Source organism: Eubalaena glacialis, chromosome 1 (assembly GCF_028564815.1).
Source record: "Eubalaena glacialis isolate mEubGla1 chromosome 1, mEubGla1.1.hap2.+ XY, whole genome shotgun sequence".
NCBI lineage: Eukaryota > Metazoa > Chordata > Mammalia > Artiodactyla > Balaenidae > Eubalaena > Eubalaena glacialis.
Window position 1 is genome coordinate 169,476,587 of NC_083716.1, and position 22,044 is coordinate 169,498,630.

Here is a 22,044-nt window from a genome sequence, read left to right on the forward strand (position 1 = left end):
TCTTTCCACTATTACATTTAATGGTTTTCATCTATTTATCCTTTCCATTCACATTTTGAGAGAGTTTTTCAAGCTTTTTCTCTAATCATTGATTTAACATTCTGCAGTATGGATTCCCTTTTTTATTATGTTCAAATAATATTTGAATTTTGATGTTGCATGTTCTGTGTCCTTACAGCCTTAACTTACCCAACTTTGTCTTTATTTCTCCCTTCTTATCTTAGTTCAATATCATGTCTTAGATTTCAACTCTTGTATCACAGGAAATACAAATTGGATTCTTTCCACTTACTTATGCTTCTGGCAAACCATTTTCTAAAGTGTTCACTTTCTCAGGATTTGGGGAGACTTTGCTCTTCTTCCTTTATGCAGCACAGTCTTTTCAAAGGGATGCTTTATCTTGTATTACACTCATTAATACAAGTATATTATATCTTGCATTAAACTCATTCCAAGGTTTGTGTAGCCCTTACTAACCAGATGTGTGGATTTTATTTGGTTCTTCTCATTATCTGCCTGATTTCTACTAGCTCCTCAGCACAGATCTTGAGCTGGGAGACATAAAGACATGCATAGTTCACAGCTAACTTTTGGACCTAAAGCTAACATTTACCAACTTTGTCACTATGAGTACTGGCCCAAGGCAAGATCCCTCACCCTTATTGCCTAGTTGTTTTAATATGAAGAAGAGAATTCCTGGTTAATCAGAAAAAAATCATTGGTCTTTTCCTTGATAGGAGCCATGTATGAAAAACTAAACTCCCAGAGAGTCAAACACACAGCTCTGTCTGCCCAGGCCCTTCCATTATTTGCTTCACATATCCTTAGATACAGAGTATCACATCTGTCCACTCCCATTGGGATCATGTTGGTATACTCCAAACCAGAGCTCCAAAATATCAATAGATAATTTAAAAAAGTACTAATGGGGGACAATGGGGCAACAAGATGTAACATAGTACTTGCAGGTAACACGTAGTAGCGGGGTTACTGTCTAATTCACTAGTAGGTGCCATGAGGCAGATAGCTTTCTTACTATCCTTCAGGGTCACAGGTTTGCTCACCTTCAAACAACAAAGTTCATGTCCATTTCAGCCCTACAGTTCTTGCAAATGGTGGAAAATCTTGTCAAATTCTGTCAGTAGGATGCTTATCAGCGGGGTTATAGCAACTCTGGAAGACTCAAGGCCAAGGTAGCAAGGCTTGGCAAGTGAGCACCTATTTCAGCCGAGTGCCCTGTACAGGGCACAGCCTCTCAGCCATATGTGCTGGGTCTGGTCATCAATCCTGCCTTTTGATGCTATTATGAGTTCTCATATTTTTCTGATTTTTCATTAGGCATTTAACTCAGAGAGTCTGAGACAAAAACAGCTAGTCCAGATGTCATTCTAAATCAGAAGTCAACCAGAGTCTATTAATAGTGATATTTCACATCAAAGATTTGAGTAAGATCATTGATGCATACCTGGCATTCCAAGTGAGTTGTAGTAAGTGTTTATACTGGCAGCTTTCCTTGTTTCTAGATTTATATTCAGAACTCTCAATAAAATATTAAGCAGTTTTGAAAACAGGTCCTGAAACAGTTTTAATAAAGCTGTATTTCTCATTTTCATTCCACCCTACCCTCCAGTACTACTTGTTAACCTGAGGTATATAATAATATAAGGAAAATTCGAGTGAAATTATGTCATTTTTAAAGAATTATTCCTCAAATGAATATCTCAACTCAATTCCTAACCTTAATAAAACATATTGTATGTCAATTCTAAAAAAATTCATCATCATTATAAAAAAAGGAAAATGTTTGACACCGTCTTAGCACAAAACTCATCCACTTACCCCAGCATTCATGCATGTTTCAGACACTGGAGCAGTATGCAGCCACTTCTCTTCATGACTACAACATCATGGGAGTGGAAAGAGCTAAAAATATATAGTTAAGAAATGTGTGTTTAATTTTTTCTTTCCTTATTTAAAGTGTTTAGCACTTTCATGTTTCAAAATGCTCATGAATTCAGTTTTAGATTCTGAGTGTATTATTAAATTCTACTATTTAAATTAGAAATAGTCAAAGCAGCTCCTTCAATTTGCTCAAAAGCAGTGCTGGATAAGTTAGACTTTGTTAAAATTAAATTTTTCTGCTCTGCAAAAGACACTGTAAAAAGAATGAAAAGACAAGCCACAGACTGGGAGAAAATATTTTCAAAAGATACATCTGATAAAGGACTGTTATACAAAACATACAAAGAACTCTTAAAATTCAACAATAAGAAAACAAACAACCCAATTTTAAAATAGGCCAAATACCTTAACAGATAGTTCACAAAAGAAGATATACAGATTGCAAATAACCATGTGAATAGATGCTCCACATTATATGTCATCAGGGAAATGAAAATTAAAACACAATGAGATACCACTACACTCCTATTAGAATGGTCAAAATCCAGAACACTGACAACACCAAATGCTGATGAGGATGTGGAGCAAAAGGAACTCTCATTCATTGCTGGTGGGAATGCAAAATGGTACAGCCACTTTGGAATACACTTTGGCAGCTTGTTACAAAACTAAACATACTCTTGCTCTACAGCCCAACAATCACGCTTCTTGGTATTTACCCAAAGTAGTTGAAAACCTGTGCTCTAATGTTTATAGCAGCTTTATTCATAATTGCCAAAAGTTGAAGCAACCAAGGTGTCCTTCAGTAGGCAAATGGATAAATAAACTGTGGTCCATTCAGACAATGGAATATTATTCAGTGCTAAAAAGAAATGATCTATCAAGCCATGAAAAGGCATGGAGGAAACTCAAATGCATATTACTAAGTGAAAGAAGCCAATCTGAAAAGGCTAGCTACTGTATGGTTCCAACAATATGACAATCTGGAAAAGGCAAAACTATGGAGACAGTAAAAAGATCAGTGGTTGTCAGAGATTAGGGGGAGGGAGAGATGAATATGTGGAGCACAGAGGATTTTTAAGGCAATGAAATTATTCTTGTATAGTATGATGTATAGTATAATGATGGATACACGTCAGAGTGTATAGAGTATACTAGTATCCTCCAGTATATTGTAGTATAATACTATAATGATAGATACATGGCATTATGCCTCTGTCCACACCCATCAAATGTACAACACCAAGAGTGAACCCTAATGGAAACTATGGACTTTGAATGATAATAGTATGTCAATGTAGGTCCATCATTTGTGACAAACGTATCACCCTGATGGGAAGTGTTGATGGTGAAAGAGTCTTATGCATGTTTCAGGGTAGGGAGTATGTGGTAAATCTCTGTATCTTCCTCTCGCATTTACTGTGAACTTAAAATTACTCTTAAAAATTCTTTTTAAAAATGTGCTGTACTGTCATGTTTAACTCAATTACTTATTACAAGAAAACTGTTCAACTGGTCACAATGCTATACACAAGAAGTTTCTGTTTTTAAAAAAGAAAATGTTTTTTAAATTATGTTTTGGCTTTGACTTTAAAAAATAAGCCCAATATTCAAGTTAACCAAGTAGAATACACTGCAATTTGGCAAGTTTTTAAATTCTTGGACTTACTGGCCTAAGGAAAGAAGTATAAACGTCCATGATTCAGAAGTGTAGGGAGAAACTGAGGCAGTCAGAACCCCATCCTTCTGTTCTAACAGAGAAAATATACTATCCTAGGAGCAGCAAGATCCTGGACTCCCCTGGGGAGATAGCAGCTTCTAAGTTACATGGGACAGCATGACTAGAAAAAAAGGAGCTCAAGATTCCAGGGCTAAGCTTGCAACTTTCAGGATGAATAAAGATTCTTGGATGGGCTGAAGACCTGTCCAGGTATGGCTTAGCCAAGATCACGAGGACAGGAGAGTTCTCAACTTTGGAAATTTCATCAAGTCTATGGATATAGAGCTATGTTCTAGAGCAGGCTCTGGCCTGACAACAATATATAGTACTCATGGTCATTTTAATCTTTGCTATGAAATCACTATTTCAGCACCCTTAGTATGCTTGTGCTTGGTGATAAAGTCTTTTTCAAACACCATTAACCCTTGTCAGATATATGCAAAAATAGTGAGTTTTAAAAATAATGTTTAATTAAATAAATAGTAGGTCATCACCATGGAAGCTTCTGAAAGTGCAACATGCATTCAGCCAGATACAGTTATGCTCCAGTCCATGTGGAGAGTCCCAGCCTTCAGTGCTCTCAGGAAGCTTCCACGTGTGCTGTGGATTTGACTGCTCTTTTCCTGAAAGGAGTCCTAGGGATGACCTTGGTGGTGGGAAGGAGCCAGCATGACATGAGTGACTCCAGATGACACCTTTCATTTACAGAGCATTCTGAACTTTACCACGACTTTTGCTTACATTATCGATTGATTCTGCAACCATCCATCCAGTGAAGTAGGTTATCATTGTCATTTGTTAGATTTTAGAATATCAGTGTTCATTAGGTTAAGCAACTTGCCTGAGGTAGTAGGTATCCGAGCTAAAACTTTTCTTGAGGTATCTGTCTAAGCTTTCTATCTTGGAGAATATTCAAGCATGGCTAGGAAATGGAATAATGGGGAATCGTTAAGTCATGGGAAATGTTAAAGGTCTACTTGCATGTAGCAATCATTCAACTTTAGCAAGTACTTTTAACGAAAAGTGTTACTAGTTGGGGGAAAAACAAATGGGGGTGTGTGTGTGTGTAATTTTTCTCAGAGTGTGGAGCTTAATCACCTTAATCACATTCATATAGGGATATGTTGAAAATTCAGGTTCCTGGGCTTCACCCCAGTTGCTCTGAACTCTGGGAATCTCTAGGGGGTGAATCTACATCTTTAACAAGCCTCTCAGGTGATTCTTGCGTAATTCTCAGGTGATTCTCAGCTCACACACTGGGTGATGCTAGACCCTGTTATTTGTGGTTTGGCAAAAAGCTAGCCAACACACTCAGGTGACCTTGAAACTGGACATTGTATGTCTTTCCGTGGCTGTGGTTTTCCCTGCGAGGAGGGGCTGGGCTGCGCTGGGCGGGGCTTGGATGAGCGGGGCTTGGATGAGCGGGGCTCGGCCTGAATGAGCGGGACAGGGGCGAGAGTGGGCGGGGCGGGGAGGGGCGGGGCCGGAGAGGTCAGGCCTGGAGAGGTGGAGGGTGAAGGGTTAATGCTCCGCGCGCAGGCGCTGCCCTCTGAACTGGAACGGAAAACAACTTCCGGTTGGAGTCACTCCGCCGGGCGCCGGCGACCCTAGGCGTGAGAGACTGCTGCGGAAGCCCTGAACTGTGAGTAAGAAACTTCGCGAGCTAGTTGGTGTGTCCGAAGCCGTCGGGCACGGCGACGGAGAACTTGTGTGTGTGAGCGAGAGGGATACGCTGGCCGTATGGGAGCTGCAGGGAGAGAAGCCGAGGAGCTGCAGAGACAACCAGTTCTGAGTGGGGAGGGACTTTGTGCGAGAGAAACCACCTGGGTCCCCATCCCCTAGCGGACCCGGGAGGGGCTTTCCGGGCCCGCGACGTCAGCGCGGCAACGACGGCCCCCGCTGCGACGGCAGCAGGCGAGGGATCCTGCCCGACTCCGCGTCGGCTGCTCTCGGTGATTTGACTTCTTGGCTAGCCACCGGGAAGGCAGGGCTTGCGATGTCAGGGTGAGCAGTGGACCCCGCCTGGAGGTCCCAGCCTCCTTTGAGGATGCGGGCTGCCTTCCAGAAGCTAGTACTATCGTTGTTACTCTTCCGAAAACTTCGTCGGTTCTTTCTGTTGTTTTTTCCCCAAGATTATTGCACAGTTCCGCTCTCAGCTTTCCTGTGGGGTGTCATCATAGCCTTGTCAATGAGAAGTTGGGTAACTTCCCCGACGGTCACGGAGAGAATAGATGGCTGAGGCGGAAAGAGCAGAAGCAAACCCTGCCCCCAGTGGGAACCGGGCGTTAGGTGGAATCCCCAGCGCGGCGTAAACTGACTAGCGACGAGTTACGGGTGTCACAAGCTGTGCTTGTCACGAAGTGAAGAAAGAAGGGGGAAGACACTCAAACCAAAGAGTCTTTGTGTCTCTTATTATGCTGTAACAAGCAGAAGTAGTGCAGCCTTTGCTATGTAAAGTGTCATTTATCTCACAGATTCTTTTGACAAGTTATATCTTAAGAGAGAAACGGTAGTAAAGGAAGTGAAATGACATGAAAGTGAAGGAAAATAACGTGATCTGCTTCCCTACCACGGTTGGAATACACATTTCAAACGAGAGGTAGCAGAGAAGCAAGCTCTGTATTCTGCTGAAAAATTATTTTGCCCCTCTCATTAGGGAGGGGAGGAGAACCCTAAAGTGATAGTCATGCATAAAGCAGAAAATGTAACTCTTTCACAGCCCTCTCCCCAACCACAGGTACTCCAACGCCTTCCACATCTCTCTTATGTGTACGTAAACATGTTGTTTCGCTTTCTTATGAAAATGAGATTATATACGCATACAGTTCTATTATCTGGTTTTTCAGATGAAAAATATATGGTGGAAATCTTACCACATGTAGCTCTACTTTATCTTAATGTCAGCATGGTATTCCTTTGCCTGGATGTACCATATGTAGTTAACCGCTTCTTGATATGGCCTGTCTATATACTTTGCCCTTGTTCTACAAACTTATCTGTATTTCAGTAGGATACAGATATATTAATCCTCTGTGAATTATATGGCAAATATTTTCAAGAACTATCAGTCTTTGGTTTAAATGCCCAGGTTTTGTATCGCTTAAGAATGCTGTCCTTACTCAAAAATTATTAGAATATTTTCCTGTGTTGTCTGTTAATTCTTTTTATAGTTTTGTATGCTTTACTCATTAAAACGTATGAAAATTATTTTTGTACATTGTATAAGATAGGGTTTAGCCATTTTTCCTGAAGTCATCTGCTGAAATCAATTCTTTCCCAGCTGACTAGAAATACTACCTTAATATAGTAAATTTCCACCTGTACATGAGTCTTTTTTTTTTGGATTCTTCTGTTGCTGTGTTCTATTTGCCTCTTCCTATACAAATACCAATCTCTTTGATTAGGCACTTTTTAGTAATTCATAAAGCAAGTCCTTCTTCATTTGCCTCTTTCAAAATATCCTTGGTGATTGCGTTCTCTTCTCAGTTAAAATTTAAAGTAAACTGTTTATGTTTCATTAAAACATAACTTTTGGGGGGGTTTTAGCCATCCACTAATATTTTGTGACTGGTATGTAGATAATTTATATTTCTGGCCAACTTTCTAAACTTATTAGTTGTAATAAATTTTTTCTCTTGAATTTTCTAGGAAAACAGTCATCTAAATATAATCTTATCTCCTTCTTTATACTTCTTTCTTTCTTTGATTTAATAAATTTCTAGCTTCTCCAGAACAGTGATATATAATAACATTGATTCAGGCCATCCTTATCATATTTCTTAGTTTGTGGATGTTTTTACTGTGTCATCATTAAATATGAATTTTAGAGTAAATTTCAAATAATTTTATTTATCAAGGAAGTGTCTTTAATATTTCTAGCTACTGGGATTTTTGCAGGGAATGGATTTTGGATTGTGTCTAAAGTTGGGTTTTTTTGTTTTTGTTTTTTCTTTTGGTCTGTTTGCATTGGCTAGCACTTGGAGAGCAGTTTTAACTAACAGATGTTGAGTGTTCATTTGGTCTGTATATTTCTTGTTGTCAAGATGATGTCTTTTCATTACTACTTAACTAAACATTTTTATCAGGAGTAGAAGTTGAGTTTTGTCATACGGCATTTTGGCATCTATCATGGCCTATCATGTGCTTTTCTTCCTTGACCTGTTAGAATGGCAAATTGTTTTAGTAGATTTTTAGGGTTTTTGTTGTTGTTGTTTTGTTTGTTTTTTGTGTTTTTTAAAACTTTTATTGGTGTATAGTTGATTTACAATGTTATGTTAGCTTCAGGTGTACAGCAAAGTGAATCAGTTATGCATATACATACATCCACTTTTTTTTTTTTTTAGATTCTTTTCCCATATGGGCCATTACAGAGTATTGAGTAGAGTTCCCTGTGCTATACAGCAAGTTCTTATTAGTTATCTATTTTATATATAGTAGTGTGTATATGTCAATCCCAATCTCCCAATTTATCCCTCCCCCCCTTTCCCCCTTGGTAAGTTTGTTTTCTACATCTGTGACTCTACTTCTGTTTTGTAAATAAGTTCATTTTTACCCTTGATTTCTAATTTTGTTTTTTTTTTAATTTTTATTTATTTATTTATTTATTTATTTATGGCTGTGTTGAGTCTTCGTTTCTGTGCGAGGGCTTTCTCTAGTTGCGGCAAGCGGGGGCCACCCTTCATCGCGGTGCGCGGGCCTTTCACTATCGCGGCCTCTCTTGTTGCGGAGCACAGGCTCCAGACACGCAGGCTCAGCAATTGTGGCTCACGGGCCTAGTCGCTCCGCGGCATGTGGGATCCTCCCAGACCAGGGCTCGAACCCGCGTCCCCCGCATTGGCAGGCAGACTCCCAACCACTGCACCACCAGGCAAGCCCGATTTCTAGTTTTTGAACCAACCTTACACTTGGTCATTGTGTAATATTCAAGCATATAGGTTTCTTTTCGGTCATATTTTTATTTAAAATCAGTAATTGAGTTTCATCTGTAGTTATCTTTTTACTGTTATCTTTGGCAGAGTTTGATGTCAAGGCTATGCTGATTTTCTAAAAAGAATTGAGAAGAGTTCCTTCTTTCTCTGCTCTGAGGTAGTTTAAATACAGTCTTAAGAGCTCTCTATTTGAACCCATCTATTTGATGGGTTCACTCATGAACCCATCTGAAAGTACAGTGGACCCTTGAATAACACTTGGGGGTTAGGGGTGCCGAGCCTACCAGCAGTTGAAAATCTGCATGTAATTTATAGTCAGCCCTCCGTGTCCGAGGTTCTGCATCCTCAGATTCAACCAACTGCAGATAGTATAGTACTGTAGTATATTTTTAGTGGGAGAAAAATTCACCTGTAAGTGTATCCATGCAGTTAAAACCCATGTTGTTCAAGGGTCAGTTGTACATTGTTCTTAAAAACAGCAATAATATTCAGCAAAAAGGTCCAGAACTTTAAAAGGTGAACAAACAAAAACTCCTTAGAGTAAATCCTTATAAAAGAAAGGGTGTGAAACACCAATAATGTCAAGAAAGAAGAACTGCTGTACTGATCCTGGTTATTTTTGTCCCCCACCTTTTTTTTTTTTTCCCCCTGTACTGGGAAAATGCTGTAGGTAGACTGAGGCTGATAATAAAGTGTTTTACTGTTTTTTCTCTTCTCTACTCCAGTTTATGAAGGAAAGAGTGTTGCTTCTACATGGGCAAGCTCTTTTATGCCCTGAAAGAAACCAAGAGGGAAACTCAACTGAGAAAGCATCAGTTTCACTTTGTTGTCATCAGCTTCCCAATTTTGCCGGGAAATTTCTTGCTTTAGAGGTAGTAACCAAGCTGACATTCTACTCTAGCCAAATCCCATAGAGGAGTTTCAAAATGAGTGGTTGAGAAAATATGCAAGCTCAGCATGCTTTTACTTATTTAATATGAAGTGAAAATCAGTAGCACAGTCTAGGTATGTACATGGCCTGTGCACACATGTAAGAACAGGGCTGGCTTCTAAGGAATACAAACCATCCAACCAAAGCCCACCGTTTTACTCAGCTAACGGTTTACTGTTAATATGTGGATAGTATTGTATTATGTAATCTTTGATAGAGTTATTAACTTTTATAAATGATTATTGAAAATACTTTTTGATTACTTTCAAGACTATTACCTTAGATAATGCAGTTTAGCAGTATACATCTGTGAACTGTGGAGGAGACTTCAAGACACTCGTAAATGTTATTTACAGAAGAATACAGGCATTATGTCAATCAATGCTTGGATATTTGAGTATCTTAAATTATTATCTATTAATCTAGAACAAATAATTATTGGCATAATTTGGGGGGGCGTTCCCTAAATAAATAAAGACTTGCATGTTTTTTAAAAGCATACCTATTATCTGTAAGGAAATGGTAAAAAATAGATAGCCTGTTGATGTAAAACTTCACTATTCTAACTACAGTTGATCCTTGAACAACGCAGGGGTTAGGCATGCCAACCCTTAGCTCAGTTGAAAATCTGCATATATTTTACAGTCAACCTTCTGTACCCAAGGTTTCTCCGTATCTGTGGTTCCACCATACTGGGAGTTCCACATCCAGGGATTCAACCAACCACAAATCATATAGTACTGTAGTATTTACTCTTGAAAATATCCGTGGATAGGTAGGCCTGTGCAGTTCAAACCTTTGTTGTTCAAGAGCCAACCGTATTCTTATGCTTTAGCTGATTAGCTCTTCCTACTATTTATCCTTTTGTTTTCTAACACCTTTCTAAGCCTGAATAAATATTACTGTTCAATTTCAACTTGGTTGTGTTTAATTATGTCAAGCCAAATTTTAGTTTCTATTTTCTATTGGATTTATGTTGTGGCTGCCATTCCTCTCATGCTATCTTTTGTGCTTGCCGCTTTGGTTTTCAGTCATGGGTAGAGGGAAAGAGGAGACTATTACTGAGAATAGGTAACCAAATTTCTTTTTGGTCCAGGACCAAGATTCTGAATCATTTTCAAAAAAGGATAAGAGAGAATATGTATTGAACTCCCTTGTGGGTGGATGACTAATTAGTGTACAGTCTTTTGAACTACATGCAATGTTTGACAGCTGTTCAAAAAAGTTGAGGAGGATTGGAACAGGCAGTGGTACTAGAGCCTTTGCAACTGAAAACAAGCCTTTGGGACCTATGTAATGCATATGTTATAGGTTTTCAATCCCTAGTCTATAAAAACATTTTTTTTAATTGTGGTGAAATTTACCACCTTAGCCATTTTTAAGTAGTGTTGAATGTATTCACATTGTTGTATTGTACAAGCAAGAAAAACATCCCTAAGAGACTTATTTTTTTTTTTAAGAAAAAAGTTTGGGAAGTAAATAACAATGATAATTATTTGTCTCATGGGGGAAATGTCCTGGACAGTAACCTGAGTTTTCCTCCTTTTACCTTCAGAGATACACTCTCTATGATGGTAATTATCATTACTAAATTATGAGAGTAAACAGTTTGAGCACCAATGAACTGTGATAGCTTTCACTTACCACCAATACTTTTTCTTTGCGAAAAAGAAGGATCTATTGAAAATAGGTCGTTAACAGTGAAAACAGTCTGTCTTTCAAGTCATTGCTGTAAGGAATTATAGGAAATTGAGTGGACTAAGAAAAATAATATGAGTTCCATTTTGATGGTTACTTAGTCAGTTGAAGTTATAAGAATGCTTGAGATATTTGCAGTAGAATGAGGTATGGAGAATTGTTCTCTTGAGCAGCAGAACAAATGCACTCAGGTCATTTTGCTGTGGAGAATGACTTGCTCTAAGGACGGAAATCAGGGACTCAGGTCCCTTCAAGATAATATACTACTGTAAATTGCTTGAAGAAAATCAACTGTTTCTGTGGGATATTTAAGTGGTTTTACTATTTATAGTTAATAAATATGTGGCTTTTACTTTAATGTAATTTCATGATTTTATATATTTGCTATCCCTAAACTAGAAATGCCTTTCCCTTGATATCGATGTTTTTCAACCTTTTTAAATCCATATTTCCTTTTTTATAAACATTAAAATACCACAAATCCTAGGAGATATGTGCCCTTCCTTCCCACAGAGTCCTCTCTTACACCTCCTCATACTGAATATAAACTTTCTCTTGCAGTTTTCCCCATCCAAGAATATTCTGTAGAGCCTTTCTTCATATGATTTATGAAAACAGATTTTTAATATTAAATAGCCATTTTAAACTGATAACTCCCCCTCCCCCATCTCCAGATTCTAACATGGCCCCTACTCAGAAGAGAGGATACCCCGTACATGGGCTGAGCAAGCTAACTGAGCAATGCAGTGTTTATGTTTACCTCAGATGGGTAGAACATCACATGCCTAATTTCCTTTTTGGTGTTAATACTATTTAGTTTTGCACTTCAACCCATAGAATTTGATAAACAGTTTGAGAGAGGTCCTACTGGAGATAAAAAAGGAAATGAGGTAAAGCTGAGACTCATGGGTGTGGTCTTTGGCTGTAAAGTCTTCTTTTAACTCTTAGAAGATAGCACAAAAAGTTTCACCAAGTTTTAACATCCAGCAAAGTGGAGAACCTGGTCTGGGGAGCTTTTGGTTTGATCAATGGGATTGTCTTACCTTGTTTATCCTGATGCATTTAGCAATCCAGCTTATGAAAAAAATACAAAATCCAAATTGTGACATCGCTGGATCTATGATATTTAAGTTTCTATTATTTTAGCTGCCTGATTGGAACACAGTAACAGTGTAGTGCAGTGTGCTATGGGTATATCCATAACCGAAGTTTACAACCTGGAAAGTGAGAACAGAAATGCAAGCTGTCATTTTGGGGAATTGGCTGCTTGTGTTATGGAACTCTCTTAAAAGTGGGAAATGATCGTAAGTAAATGTCAGGAGTGACAGTTCTCTTCCATTTCCTTTCTTCAAGCAAGGAAAACACACATACTTTTTAGTGTCTTTAAAGGTTTACCTTAACCATCTAAGACAGAGGATGTTATTTTATTTATGTGTATATACTACATTATTGACTTATTTTCTGCTTTTTGCTTCTGTTGCTTTTTGTGAGTGAGGAGGCAAACATAGAGCTAAGACAGAAAAGACAGGATGTATCTCACTTATTCACCTCTTCGTTTGCTAAGATGGCAACTTTTCTGAAATAGAATATGAACTCTTATTATTATTCATACCCCGAGGGGTTGGGAAAAGCAGGTGACTTTCTTTTCTAGGGCAGAGTGGAAGACGTCATAGTTACTCTATGGGATCCTTCCCCCATCCTGAAGCTTCTGTAGATTTAAACTGGCCTCTTACCACAAGTGTGAACCCTGGTAGAACACTTACCCAGAAGCAGAATAGTCTCAGCAGTGGGGGAAACCCAGCAGAGGACCTTTTTCTACTTACTAAATCACCCACACTTGTCTCTACTTGTCCACAAAAAGTAGACTTGTTAAAGATTTATAAATCATTTTAGGGGTGGAGGTGGTGGAAATCTACCTTTAGGCCTGTGATTCTTTTCAAACTTGAAATCCCAATGTTTATAACTAATCACAGTTGAGCTGCTCTGGTTGAACTGGGCAATTGGTGGTAGAACATTGTTTGGCTCATACACCTACAGCCTCAGTGGAGCTCCAAAAGCACCACTGCTTTCTTTGATTATTACTTTTTATTCAGGATTGGTTAGATATCATTTGGTATCATAATGCTGGTTGTCAAAGACAACAGGCTTAAGATATTTTTATCTATAAAATAAGGGAAGAAATGTTTGTTTAAAAAGAAGGAGGAGGACTTCCCTGGTGGCACAGTGCTTAAGAATCCGCCTGCCACAAAAAGAATAAAATATCTAGGAATAAACCTACCTAAGGAGACAAAAGACCTGTATGCAGAAAATTGTAGGACACTGATGAAAGAAATTAAAGATGATACAAATAGATGGAGAGATATACCATGTTCTTGGATTGGAAGAATCAACATTGTGAAAATGACTCTGCTACCCAAAGCAATCTACAGATTCAATGCAATCCCTATCAAACTACCACTGGCATTTTTCACAGAACTAGAACAAAAAATTTCACAATTTGTATGGAAACACAAAAGACCCCGAATAGCCAAAGCAATCTTGAGAACGAAAAATGGAGCCGGAGGAATCAGGCTCCCTGACTTCAGACTATATTACAAAGCTACAGTCATCAAGACAGTTTGGTACTGGCACAAAAACAGAAATATAGATCAATGGAACAGGATAGAAAGCCCAGAGATAAGCCCACGCACATATGGTCACCTTATCTTTGATAAAGGAGGCAAGCATATACAGTGGAGAAAAGACAGCCTCTTCAATAAGTGGTGCTGGGAAAATTGGACAGGTACATGTAAAAGTATGAAATTAGAACACTCCCTGACACCATACACAAAAGTAAACTCAAAATGGATTAAAGACCTAAGTGTAAGGCCAGACACTATCAAACTCTTAGAGGAAAACATAGGCAGAACACTCTATGACATAAATCACAGCAAGATCCTTTTTGACCCAGGTCCTAGAGAAATGGAAATAAAAACACAAATAAACAAATGGGACCTAATGAAACTTAAAAGCTTTTGCACAGCAAAGGAAACCATAAACAAGACCAAAAGACAACCTTCAGAATGGGAGAAAATATTTGCAAATGAAGCAACAGACAAAGGATTAATCTCCAAGATTTACAAGCAGCTCATGCAGCTCAATAACAAAAAAACGAACAACCCAATCCAAAAATGGGCAGAAGACCTAAATAGACATTTCTCCAAAGAAGATATACAGATTGCCAACAGACACATGAAAGAATGCTCAACATCATTAATCATTAGAGAAATGCAAATCAAAACTACAATGAGGTATCATCTCACACCGGTCAGAATGGCCATCATCAAAAAATCTAGAAACAATAAATGCTGGAGAGGGTGTGGAGAAAAGGGAACACTCTTGCACTGTTGGTGGGAATGTAAATTGATACAGCCACTATGGAGAACAGTATGGAGGTTCCTTAAAAAACTAAAAATAGAACTACCATACGATCCAGCAATCCCACTACTGGGCATATACCCTGAGAAAACCATAATTCAGAAAGAGTCATGTACCAAAATATTCATTGCAGCTCTGTTTACAACAGCCAGGACATGGAAGCAACCTAGGTGTCCATCATCGGATGAATGGATAAAGAAGATGTGGCACATATATACAATGGAATATTACTCAGCCATAAAAAGAAATGAAATGGAGGTATTTGTAATGAGGTGGATGGAGTTAGAGTCTGTCATACAGAGTGAAGTAAGTCAGAAAGAGAAAAAGAAATACAGTATGCTAACACATATATATGGAATCTAAGGGAAAAAAAAAATTAAAAAAAAAGGTCATGAAGAACCTAGTGGCAAGATGGGAATAAAGACACAGACCTACTAGAGAATGGACTTGAGGATATGGGGAGGGGGAGGGGTGAGATGTGACAGGGTGAGAGAGTGTCATGGACGTATATACACTACCAAATGTGAAATAGATAGCTAGTGGGAAGCAGCCGCATAGCACAGGGAGATCAGCTCGGTGCTTTGTGACCACCTAGAGGGGTGGGATAGGGAGGGTGGGAGGGAGGGAGATGCAAGAGGGATGAGATATGGGAACATATGTATATGTATAACTGATTCACTTTGTTATAAAGCAGAAGCTAACACACCATTGTAAAGCAATTATACTTCAATAAAGATGTTAAAAAATAAAAATAAAAAAAAAAAAAAAAAAAGAATCCGCCTGCCAATGCAGGGGACATGGGTTCGAGCCCTGGTCCAGGAAAATCCCACATGCCGCGGAGCAACTAAGCCCATGCGCCACAACTACTGAGCCTGTGCTCTAGAGCCCACGAGCCACAACTACTGAGCCCGCATGCCACAACTACTGAAGCCTGAGCACCTAGAGCCCATGCTCCACAACAAGAGAAGCCACCACAATGAGAAGCCTGTGCACCTCAACGAAGAGTAGCCCCCGCTCGCCACAGCTAGAGAAAGCCCGCACGCAGCAACGAAGACCCAATGCAGCTAAAAATAAATAAATAAACAAATAAAGAAGAAGGAGGGTGGGAGGAGTTAGAGTACCACTTCAGAAAATTTAACATCCAGATAGTAGGAGTCCCAGAAGGGGACACAGAAAGAATGAAATTGCCCAAAAAGTTATTCAAGAAAATTTGCAAGAACTGAAGGATGAACTTCCACATGGGTTAAGTACAAGATCAGAAATCAAAATGGCTCTGGACTTCAACAAAAACAAAAGGGAGCATAGTAAAACTTACAAAATTCTGAGGAAAAATTACTTCTAACCTAGAACTCTTAACCTGGCAAACTATCAGTTAAATCTGAGGGTAAAGATATTTTCAGTTATGCAGGGTCTCAAAAAATTTACTTTGCAGGCACTTTATCAGGAAGCTACTAGAGGGTTTACTCCACCAAACTGGGGAGTAAAACAAGAAGGATGAAGGTTTGGGATGCTGAAAATGAGGGATTCAGCTAGAGAGAGAGGTGAATAAAGGGAATCATCAAATTCAAGTTGAAAGAGGGTCTCAAGATGAAGACTTTCCTCTAGGCATAGAAATCAACAAATCTAGTCTTGAGCAAGTCAGAAAGCTCAAGGAGAGATTCTTCTAAGTAGATGAAATTGATAGAATAATTGTAGTGTCTCAATGGATTGAGGAGTTGTAGTAATGATAATAAGAAATAAAACAAACAAGAAGTTTTTTCAGGAAAAATGTTTTTCAGGAAAGGAAAAGGAGCCATAGTATATTATATGGCTCAGCAGTGAATAGCATTACGTAGTCATAAAAAAGTTAAAGTAGAATGCAAATCTAACCGAAAAATAGGATATAACTATATGAGGAGAATGGGGAGGATATAAAGGGAGGGGAGATTTTAAAGAGAGCTGAATCCTTATTTTGCAGAGTGGGAAGACAAGTAAAACTGAAAAATCAGTAGTGGCAATATTAGCATGTTATTTAGAGATACAGAGATAATACCAAAAAGAATCAACCAAAAGGGACTTCGCTGGTGGCTCAGTGGTTAAGAATCCGCCTGCCAATGCAGGGGACACGGGTTCGGGCCCTGGTCAGGGAAGATCCCACATGCCGCGGAGCAACTAAGCCCGTGTGCCACAACTACTGAGCCTGCGCTCTAGAGCCTGCGTGCCACAACTACTGAAGCCCACACGCCTAGAGCCTGTGCTCCGCAACAAGAGAAGCCACTGCAATGAGAAGCCTGTGCACCGCAACGAAGAGTAACCCCTGCTCGCTGCAACTAGAGAAAGCCTGTGTGCAGCAACGAAGAGCTGACGCAGCCAAAAATTAAAAATAAAATAAAAATAAATTTATTAAAAAAAAAAAAAAGAGGAATCAACCAAAAGAGCTGAAAATTGTTGCCAAGGTGAAGCAGGAAATGGGAAGGGAGGAGAGTAAGGTACTACTGTTTTTCTTAAACCTTATAAAGTTATTTTACTCATTAAAATGTAGATATGTTATGCTTTGATTAAAAATAAAATAAAAACTAAATTAGGGTGAAAAGAGCTAGGATGTTGGACTTCCACATCAAAGAGACCTGGATTTATCTGGGTCTTCCATTTTCTAATTCGTTGACCTCAGGCAATGTATTTAACCTTTTGGAGCTCAGTTTCCTTATCTGGAAAGGGAACATTAAAATAAGGTAGTTTATGTAAAGCAGCAAGCAGTTTTTACCTCAGCAGGTGTCAGTCTCTACCCCTGTCCCTAATGTTTCCCAGGAGGAAATAGGGAACCACCACCACTGTTGGGAAGCTTCCCATTCAACTATAAGACTAAGATGGTCCTTCTGGTTCATAGCTGTGTGCCTATTCAGATTGAAGGCATGGCACTGGGATCTATGTTCTTTCAAGAGTGCTGTTGCTCTGGACCATCTGCCAAAGTATCAAAATACCTTTTTTTTTTTTTTTTTTTTAAGCACATCTACCTTAACAACTGCTATTTTTGTTTCTCAATTCTATACACTTCTTTTGGAACAGTTCATAAAGCAGATCACTGGGAACAAAAGGACACTTTATGAAAGCCTATTTCCCTGCCTTGGTGCATATTTGTGTAGTGTTTTACGGAGTACAGTGCTTTCCCAGTTATGACTTGATCCCCTATGGCAGTGATTCTAAATCTCTCACACTTGCTTCTCCCTCTTCCTCCTCTCACCGCCTCCCCCCCACCAAAAAAAATTATGATCCAAGAAGTCTTGGACAGGTATGGCTGATCTGTTTTTTGAAACTGCCCTGGATTATTCTAATGTACTGACAGGTTGGGAACCCATGTCCTACAGCATGCTGTACCCCAGACATTCTAAACTGGGGCAGATGAGGGAACTGAGGTCCACAGAAAGGTTACAGCTTATTCACTCTCACCCATCAACAAGCATATCTAGACTGGACATGTTTTCTGCACTTCAACTCTGATTTTATCTTTGGTTGACTAGGCTTTTTAATTTTTATTCTCTGACTTGTATTAAGAGAGAAATTAACACATTTTACACAAGATGTGGTCTCAGTTAAAAATAAGATTTGGAATCTTTATTTTATAACATCTTTTTATTTTTTCCAGATGCAAAAGGAAATGAAACAGAGAATCAAATTTTTTAATAAACTCTTGCTCCTCCGCAGTAGGGTAGCATAACAAGTGTTGGGACTTAACTAGATCTGAATATTCACATTTGAGGAAAACTGGAGTGGCCCTCAAAAGAGTAGAGATTTGGGTAATTTTGGCACAGAGGCAGGTTTGAGAAGTTGGTTTGTCAGGCTACCCAGGGATTTTTAGTCCTGTCTTCAAGAGTATTCAACAGTAGGAGTAAGAAAGTGTGTTGCATGATATAAAAATGTTGTATCTGGTTTTAAACTTTTATCATATTATACATTTAAAGTCACAACCTAAACATCTTGGGAATGACTATGAATGGAGATCTGGATATCTCTGAAACCTTATTTATTTTCTCACTGGAGTTCTCTCAGTTACTTCTAATAAGACAAGTTGTGACTTGCAAACATTTGCCCAGCAGCCTCTAGGTGTCCTCAGGGAAATTAAAAGCAGGGGTATGAAGAGCCGTAGAGTTCTGTGCTGGTAATTAAGAGCACAGAGTACAGCTTATAATTATGTAGGCTTTTGCCTGTTCCCATATATCATTGGTAATATTCTCGAGGCTAAATGACTGCTCAGCAATTTCAACTGCGATTTAAGAAAATAGGCCTTTTTGTGAAAAGGTCCTGTCTCCCGAAGTTTCATTCTCTTTTCATAGAAGAGCTCTCCTTTCGTAGTGGTTATGATTTAGTAAATGACTCAGAGATGCTGGAGGGGCCCCTAATCTGTTAACTCATGAGATTTTAACTACTTCTTTTTCAAAAACAACTTTGCCCTTTATGAATCTGGTGCAACCTGTGTCATCTCTTCTGGTTGGAGGGACCTTTTTAAGATTACTGAAAATATTTTTTCACACTTTTTAAATTAAAACCAGAAGATAGGTACTAACGTTCTACTCTTGTGAAAGGTCATTAATAATACTATTTCATTATCATAAATGTGGTAGAGTAGAAGAGAGAGACTTAAGAAAAATAACACATTCAAACACTCTACCAGAAAGTTATTTTTCTTGTTATTTAACACTGTATAAAGGTTAACAGAACAGAACGTTAGATAACATTCCTACCTGTTTGGCTAATAATGTCTTCATATAAGGTAACAGACTTATACTAAAATGCCTTACTATTTTATGCATATCCTAGTTTTCTTTCTGACATTGTCCAGTGGGCCTATCCTCTTTTTTGGTTTATATTTGGGGGAAAATAAGTGTGCATCTTGTGACACAAAGTGGTACAATAACAAGTATTGCTTCTTTCTCTCTCCACTGTTTTCTTTTAAAAAATGTAGGGGTTTTGTTTGTTTCTTTTTTGGTAAAAAGATGTTGGCCTGGTTGACTGTCAACCAGTATCAGAGGACATTAAAAACTTTAAGAATATAATCAGGAGGGAAGGCATACTTAGCCATCATTTCTTCCTTTAGATTTCATTATCACTCAATTGGTACATTTTTCCTGACTGTTAATTATGTCTCTGTTAGCACTTTTGTTCAAAATTGAATTCAATATCCTCTCCTCTCCCCCTCAGTATTTCTTCCTGTTTCTCTGTGGCTGACTAGCATCACTGTTGGCCTAATTTTTGAAAAATATGGCTGGTGAACTATCTTTAACAAAATAACCTGGTTACTTTACTTATTAAAATATAGATTATAGGACTCCTTCCCAGGCCAACTGATTCAGAATTGCTGGGCCCTGAATGCTTCCTTCTTGTCTGTTGTACAGATCCAGTTGGCCAACAAATCCTGTTGATTCTGCCTTTAAAATGTCTCTTGAATCCATTCATCTTTCATTTTCCCTACTCTAGTTTAAGCCCTCATCTTTCACCCAGAATACAGCAGTAGTTTCTTATGGATATCCTCACTTTGTCTCCCTCATTAGTTTATATTCCCTGCTGGTATCCAGTTAATCTTTCTAAAACATATCCATCTCCTGCTTGACAATCCTCCATTATTCCTTAATGTTAGCAAGTTAAAGTCTAAATTTCTTAGAGTGACATTCAAGGTCTACTGCAATCTGGCCGTATCTAAATCTGCTGTGTATAGTTTATGTAGTTAGTGCACTCTGTAACTCTTTCCTATTATGGCCTACATGAATGGTACCCATAGGGTTCTTTCAGTGCAGCACAATTACACGTGGTGGCCTTGACTATGCACCTGTCTTAGCACCCTGACCTCTCCATCCTCTCTGTACATACACCTTACTTTCATAAATACAATACTCACCACCAGTCCCTAAATGCACTATACTAGTGATTTCTCAGAGCCTCTGCTCTTTCTGAGTGAATGTTCTTTCCCCTCTCATTCTCTACTTGTTGAAATCCTTCTCATATTTCAGGGCCCAGTATAAGCGTCAGATCCTCTGTGAAGCCTTCCACAGTTCCTCTCATGTTAATTGTTCCTTCTATTGAGCCTTCTTCCTGCTTATACTCTTTATTTAACAGTTCTTTCTTTTCTTCTTCTTTTGAGATAAAACTTAAATACAATGAAATGTACAAATCTTGAGTGATCCTTTGGGTCAGTTCCTACAAATGCTTCTACCTGTGTTTCCCAGATACCTATCAAGATACGCTTATACATTTTTACACATTTATAATTGACCTGCTAATATGGTTAATCACTTCCATGTGTTTCTGCCTTACTAAATTATAAGCTCTAATTAGAGCTTAAAAGGCAAAGACTATGAGTTTGTCTCTTTCCCCTACTGTGTGTTCAGCACTGAACCAGTCTTGAATATTGTACCAGTTAGGGTACAGCTCAGCTCCTCTCAGTTAGGATACAGCTCAGCCCCAAAGACAGTGGCTTAAACAAATAAGACAGATATTTTATTTCTCTCACGTATTACAATTCAAAGTATAAGATATCCAGAGCTGATCTGGCAGCTCTGTTACAATTCAAAGTATAAGATGTCCAGAGCTGATCTGGCAGCTCCACAGTGTCAAGAACCTGGGCATCTTCATTCTTGTTGTTCCACATCTCCTTGTTCCACCATCCTGGAAGTGTTGCCCTCACCACAGTGTTTCGGGTGACTAACCACAATATTCCATCCAACTGGGAAAGGGAAAAAGAAGAGAGCTTGTCTTGGAAGTTACACTTACTTGCTGATGACCAGAACACAGTCACATGACCACATCAGCTAAAAATCAGGAATACTAGAAGAGGAGAGAATGGATATTGAGGAACAGTTAACAGATATTGCTTCATATATGATCTCAATCTTCACAATAAACCTACAAACTATGTATAAGAAAACTAATACTCAGAGAAGCTAAGTAAATGCCTAGAAAACTGCAGATCTGAGATCTGAATTCAAAGCCTGTACTTTTTTTTTCATTCTACCTAGTGAAGTGTTAGGAGGGACTATATAATTGTTATTAAATAAAGTCATTAATTTTCACAGTGTTACATCATGTATTTTCATATCACATATTTTCACAGTATCATATCTCTTCTAGGACATCCCATATAACTTTATTCCATACGTCTCACTATCTTTAAATGAATTACCATATCAACTGGCTTGTAACTTTTAAATCTATGATATCATTTATGAGGAAAAATAAATCACTATATTTGCCAAGCAAAAGCTTCTATACTCTGTATTTGTTTAGAAATGCTGTCTAATCATAAAGTTGAAGGAGATTATGTCTTGTAACCTCTTCATTTTAAAAGCAAGGAAAATCGAGGTCCAGAGCAGATATAGGACTTGTCCTTTATTTCGTTACTACCCTTGCTTCTTTTCAAGCATCATGGACAAGCACTAGCCTAATTAATCACTTCTATAAGTAACTGTAATTGTTATACT

At 38.5% G+C, this 22,044-nt stretch overlaps 1 protein-coding gene across 2 annotated transcripts in view; it reads left to right on the plus strand.

Moving 5' to 3' along the window:
- The first annotated feature begins 5,203 nt into the window (after positions 1-5,203).
- TANK (TRAF family member associated NFKB activator) overlaps positions 5,204-22,044 on the plus strand; it is a 75,153-nt gene continuing 58,312 nt past the window's right edge. For both annotated transcript variants that reach the window (XM_061200638.1, XM_061200648.1), the window contains exon 1: positions 5,204-5,264. The gene's annotated coding sequence lies outside the window, so the exon portion shown is untranslated. The remainder of the gene's footprint in view (positions 5,265-22,044) is intronic.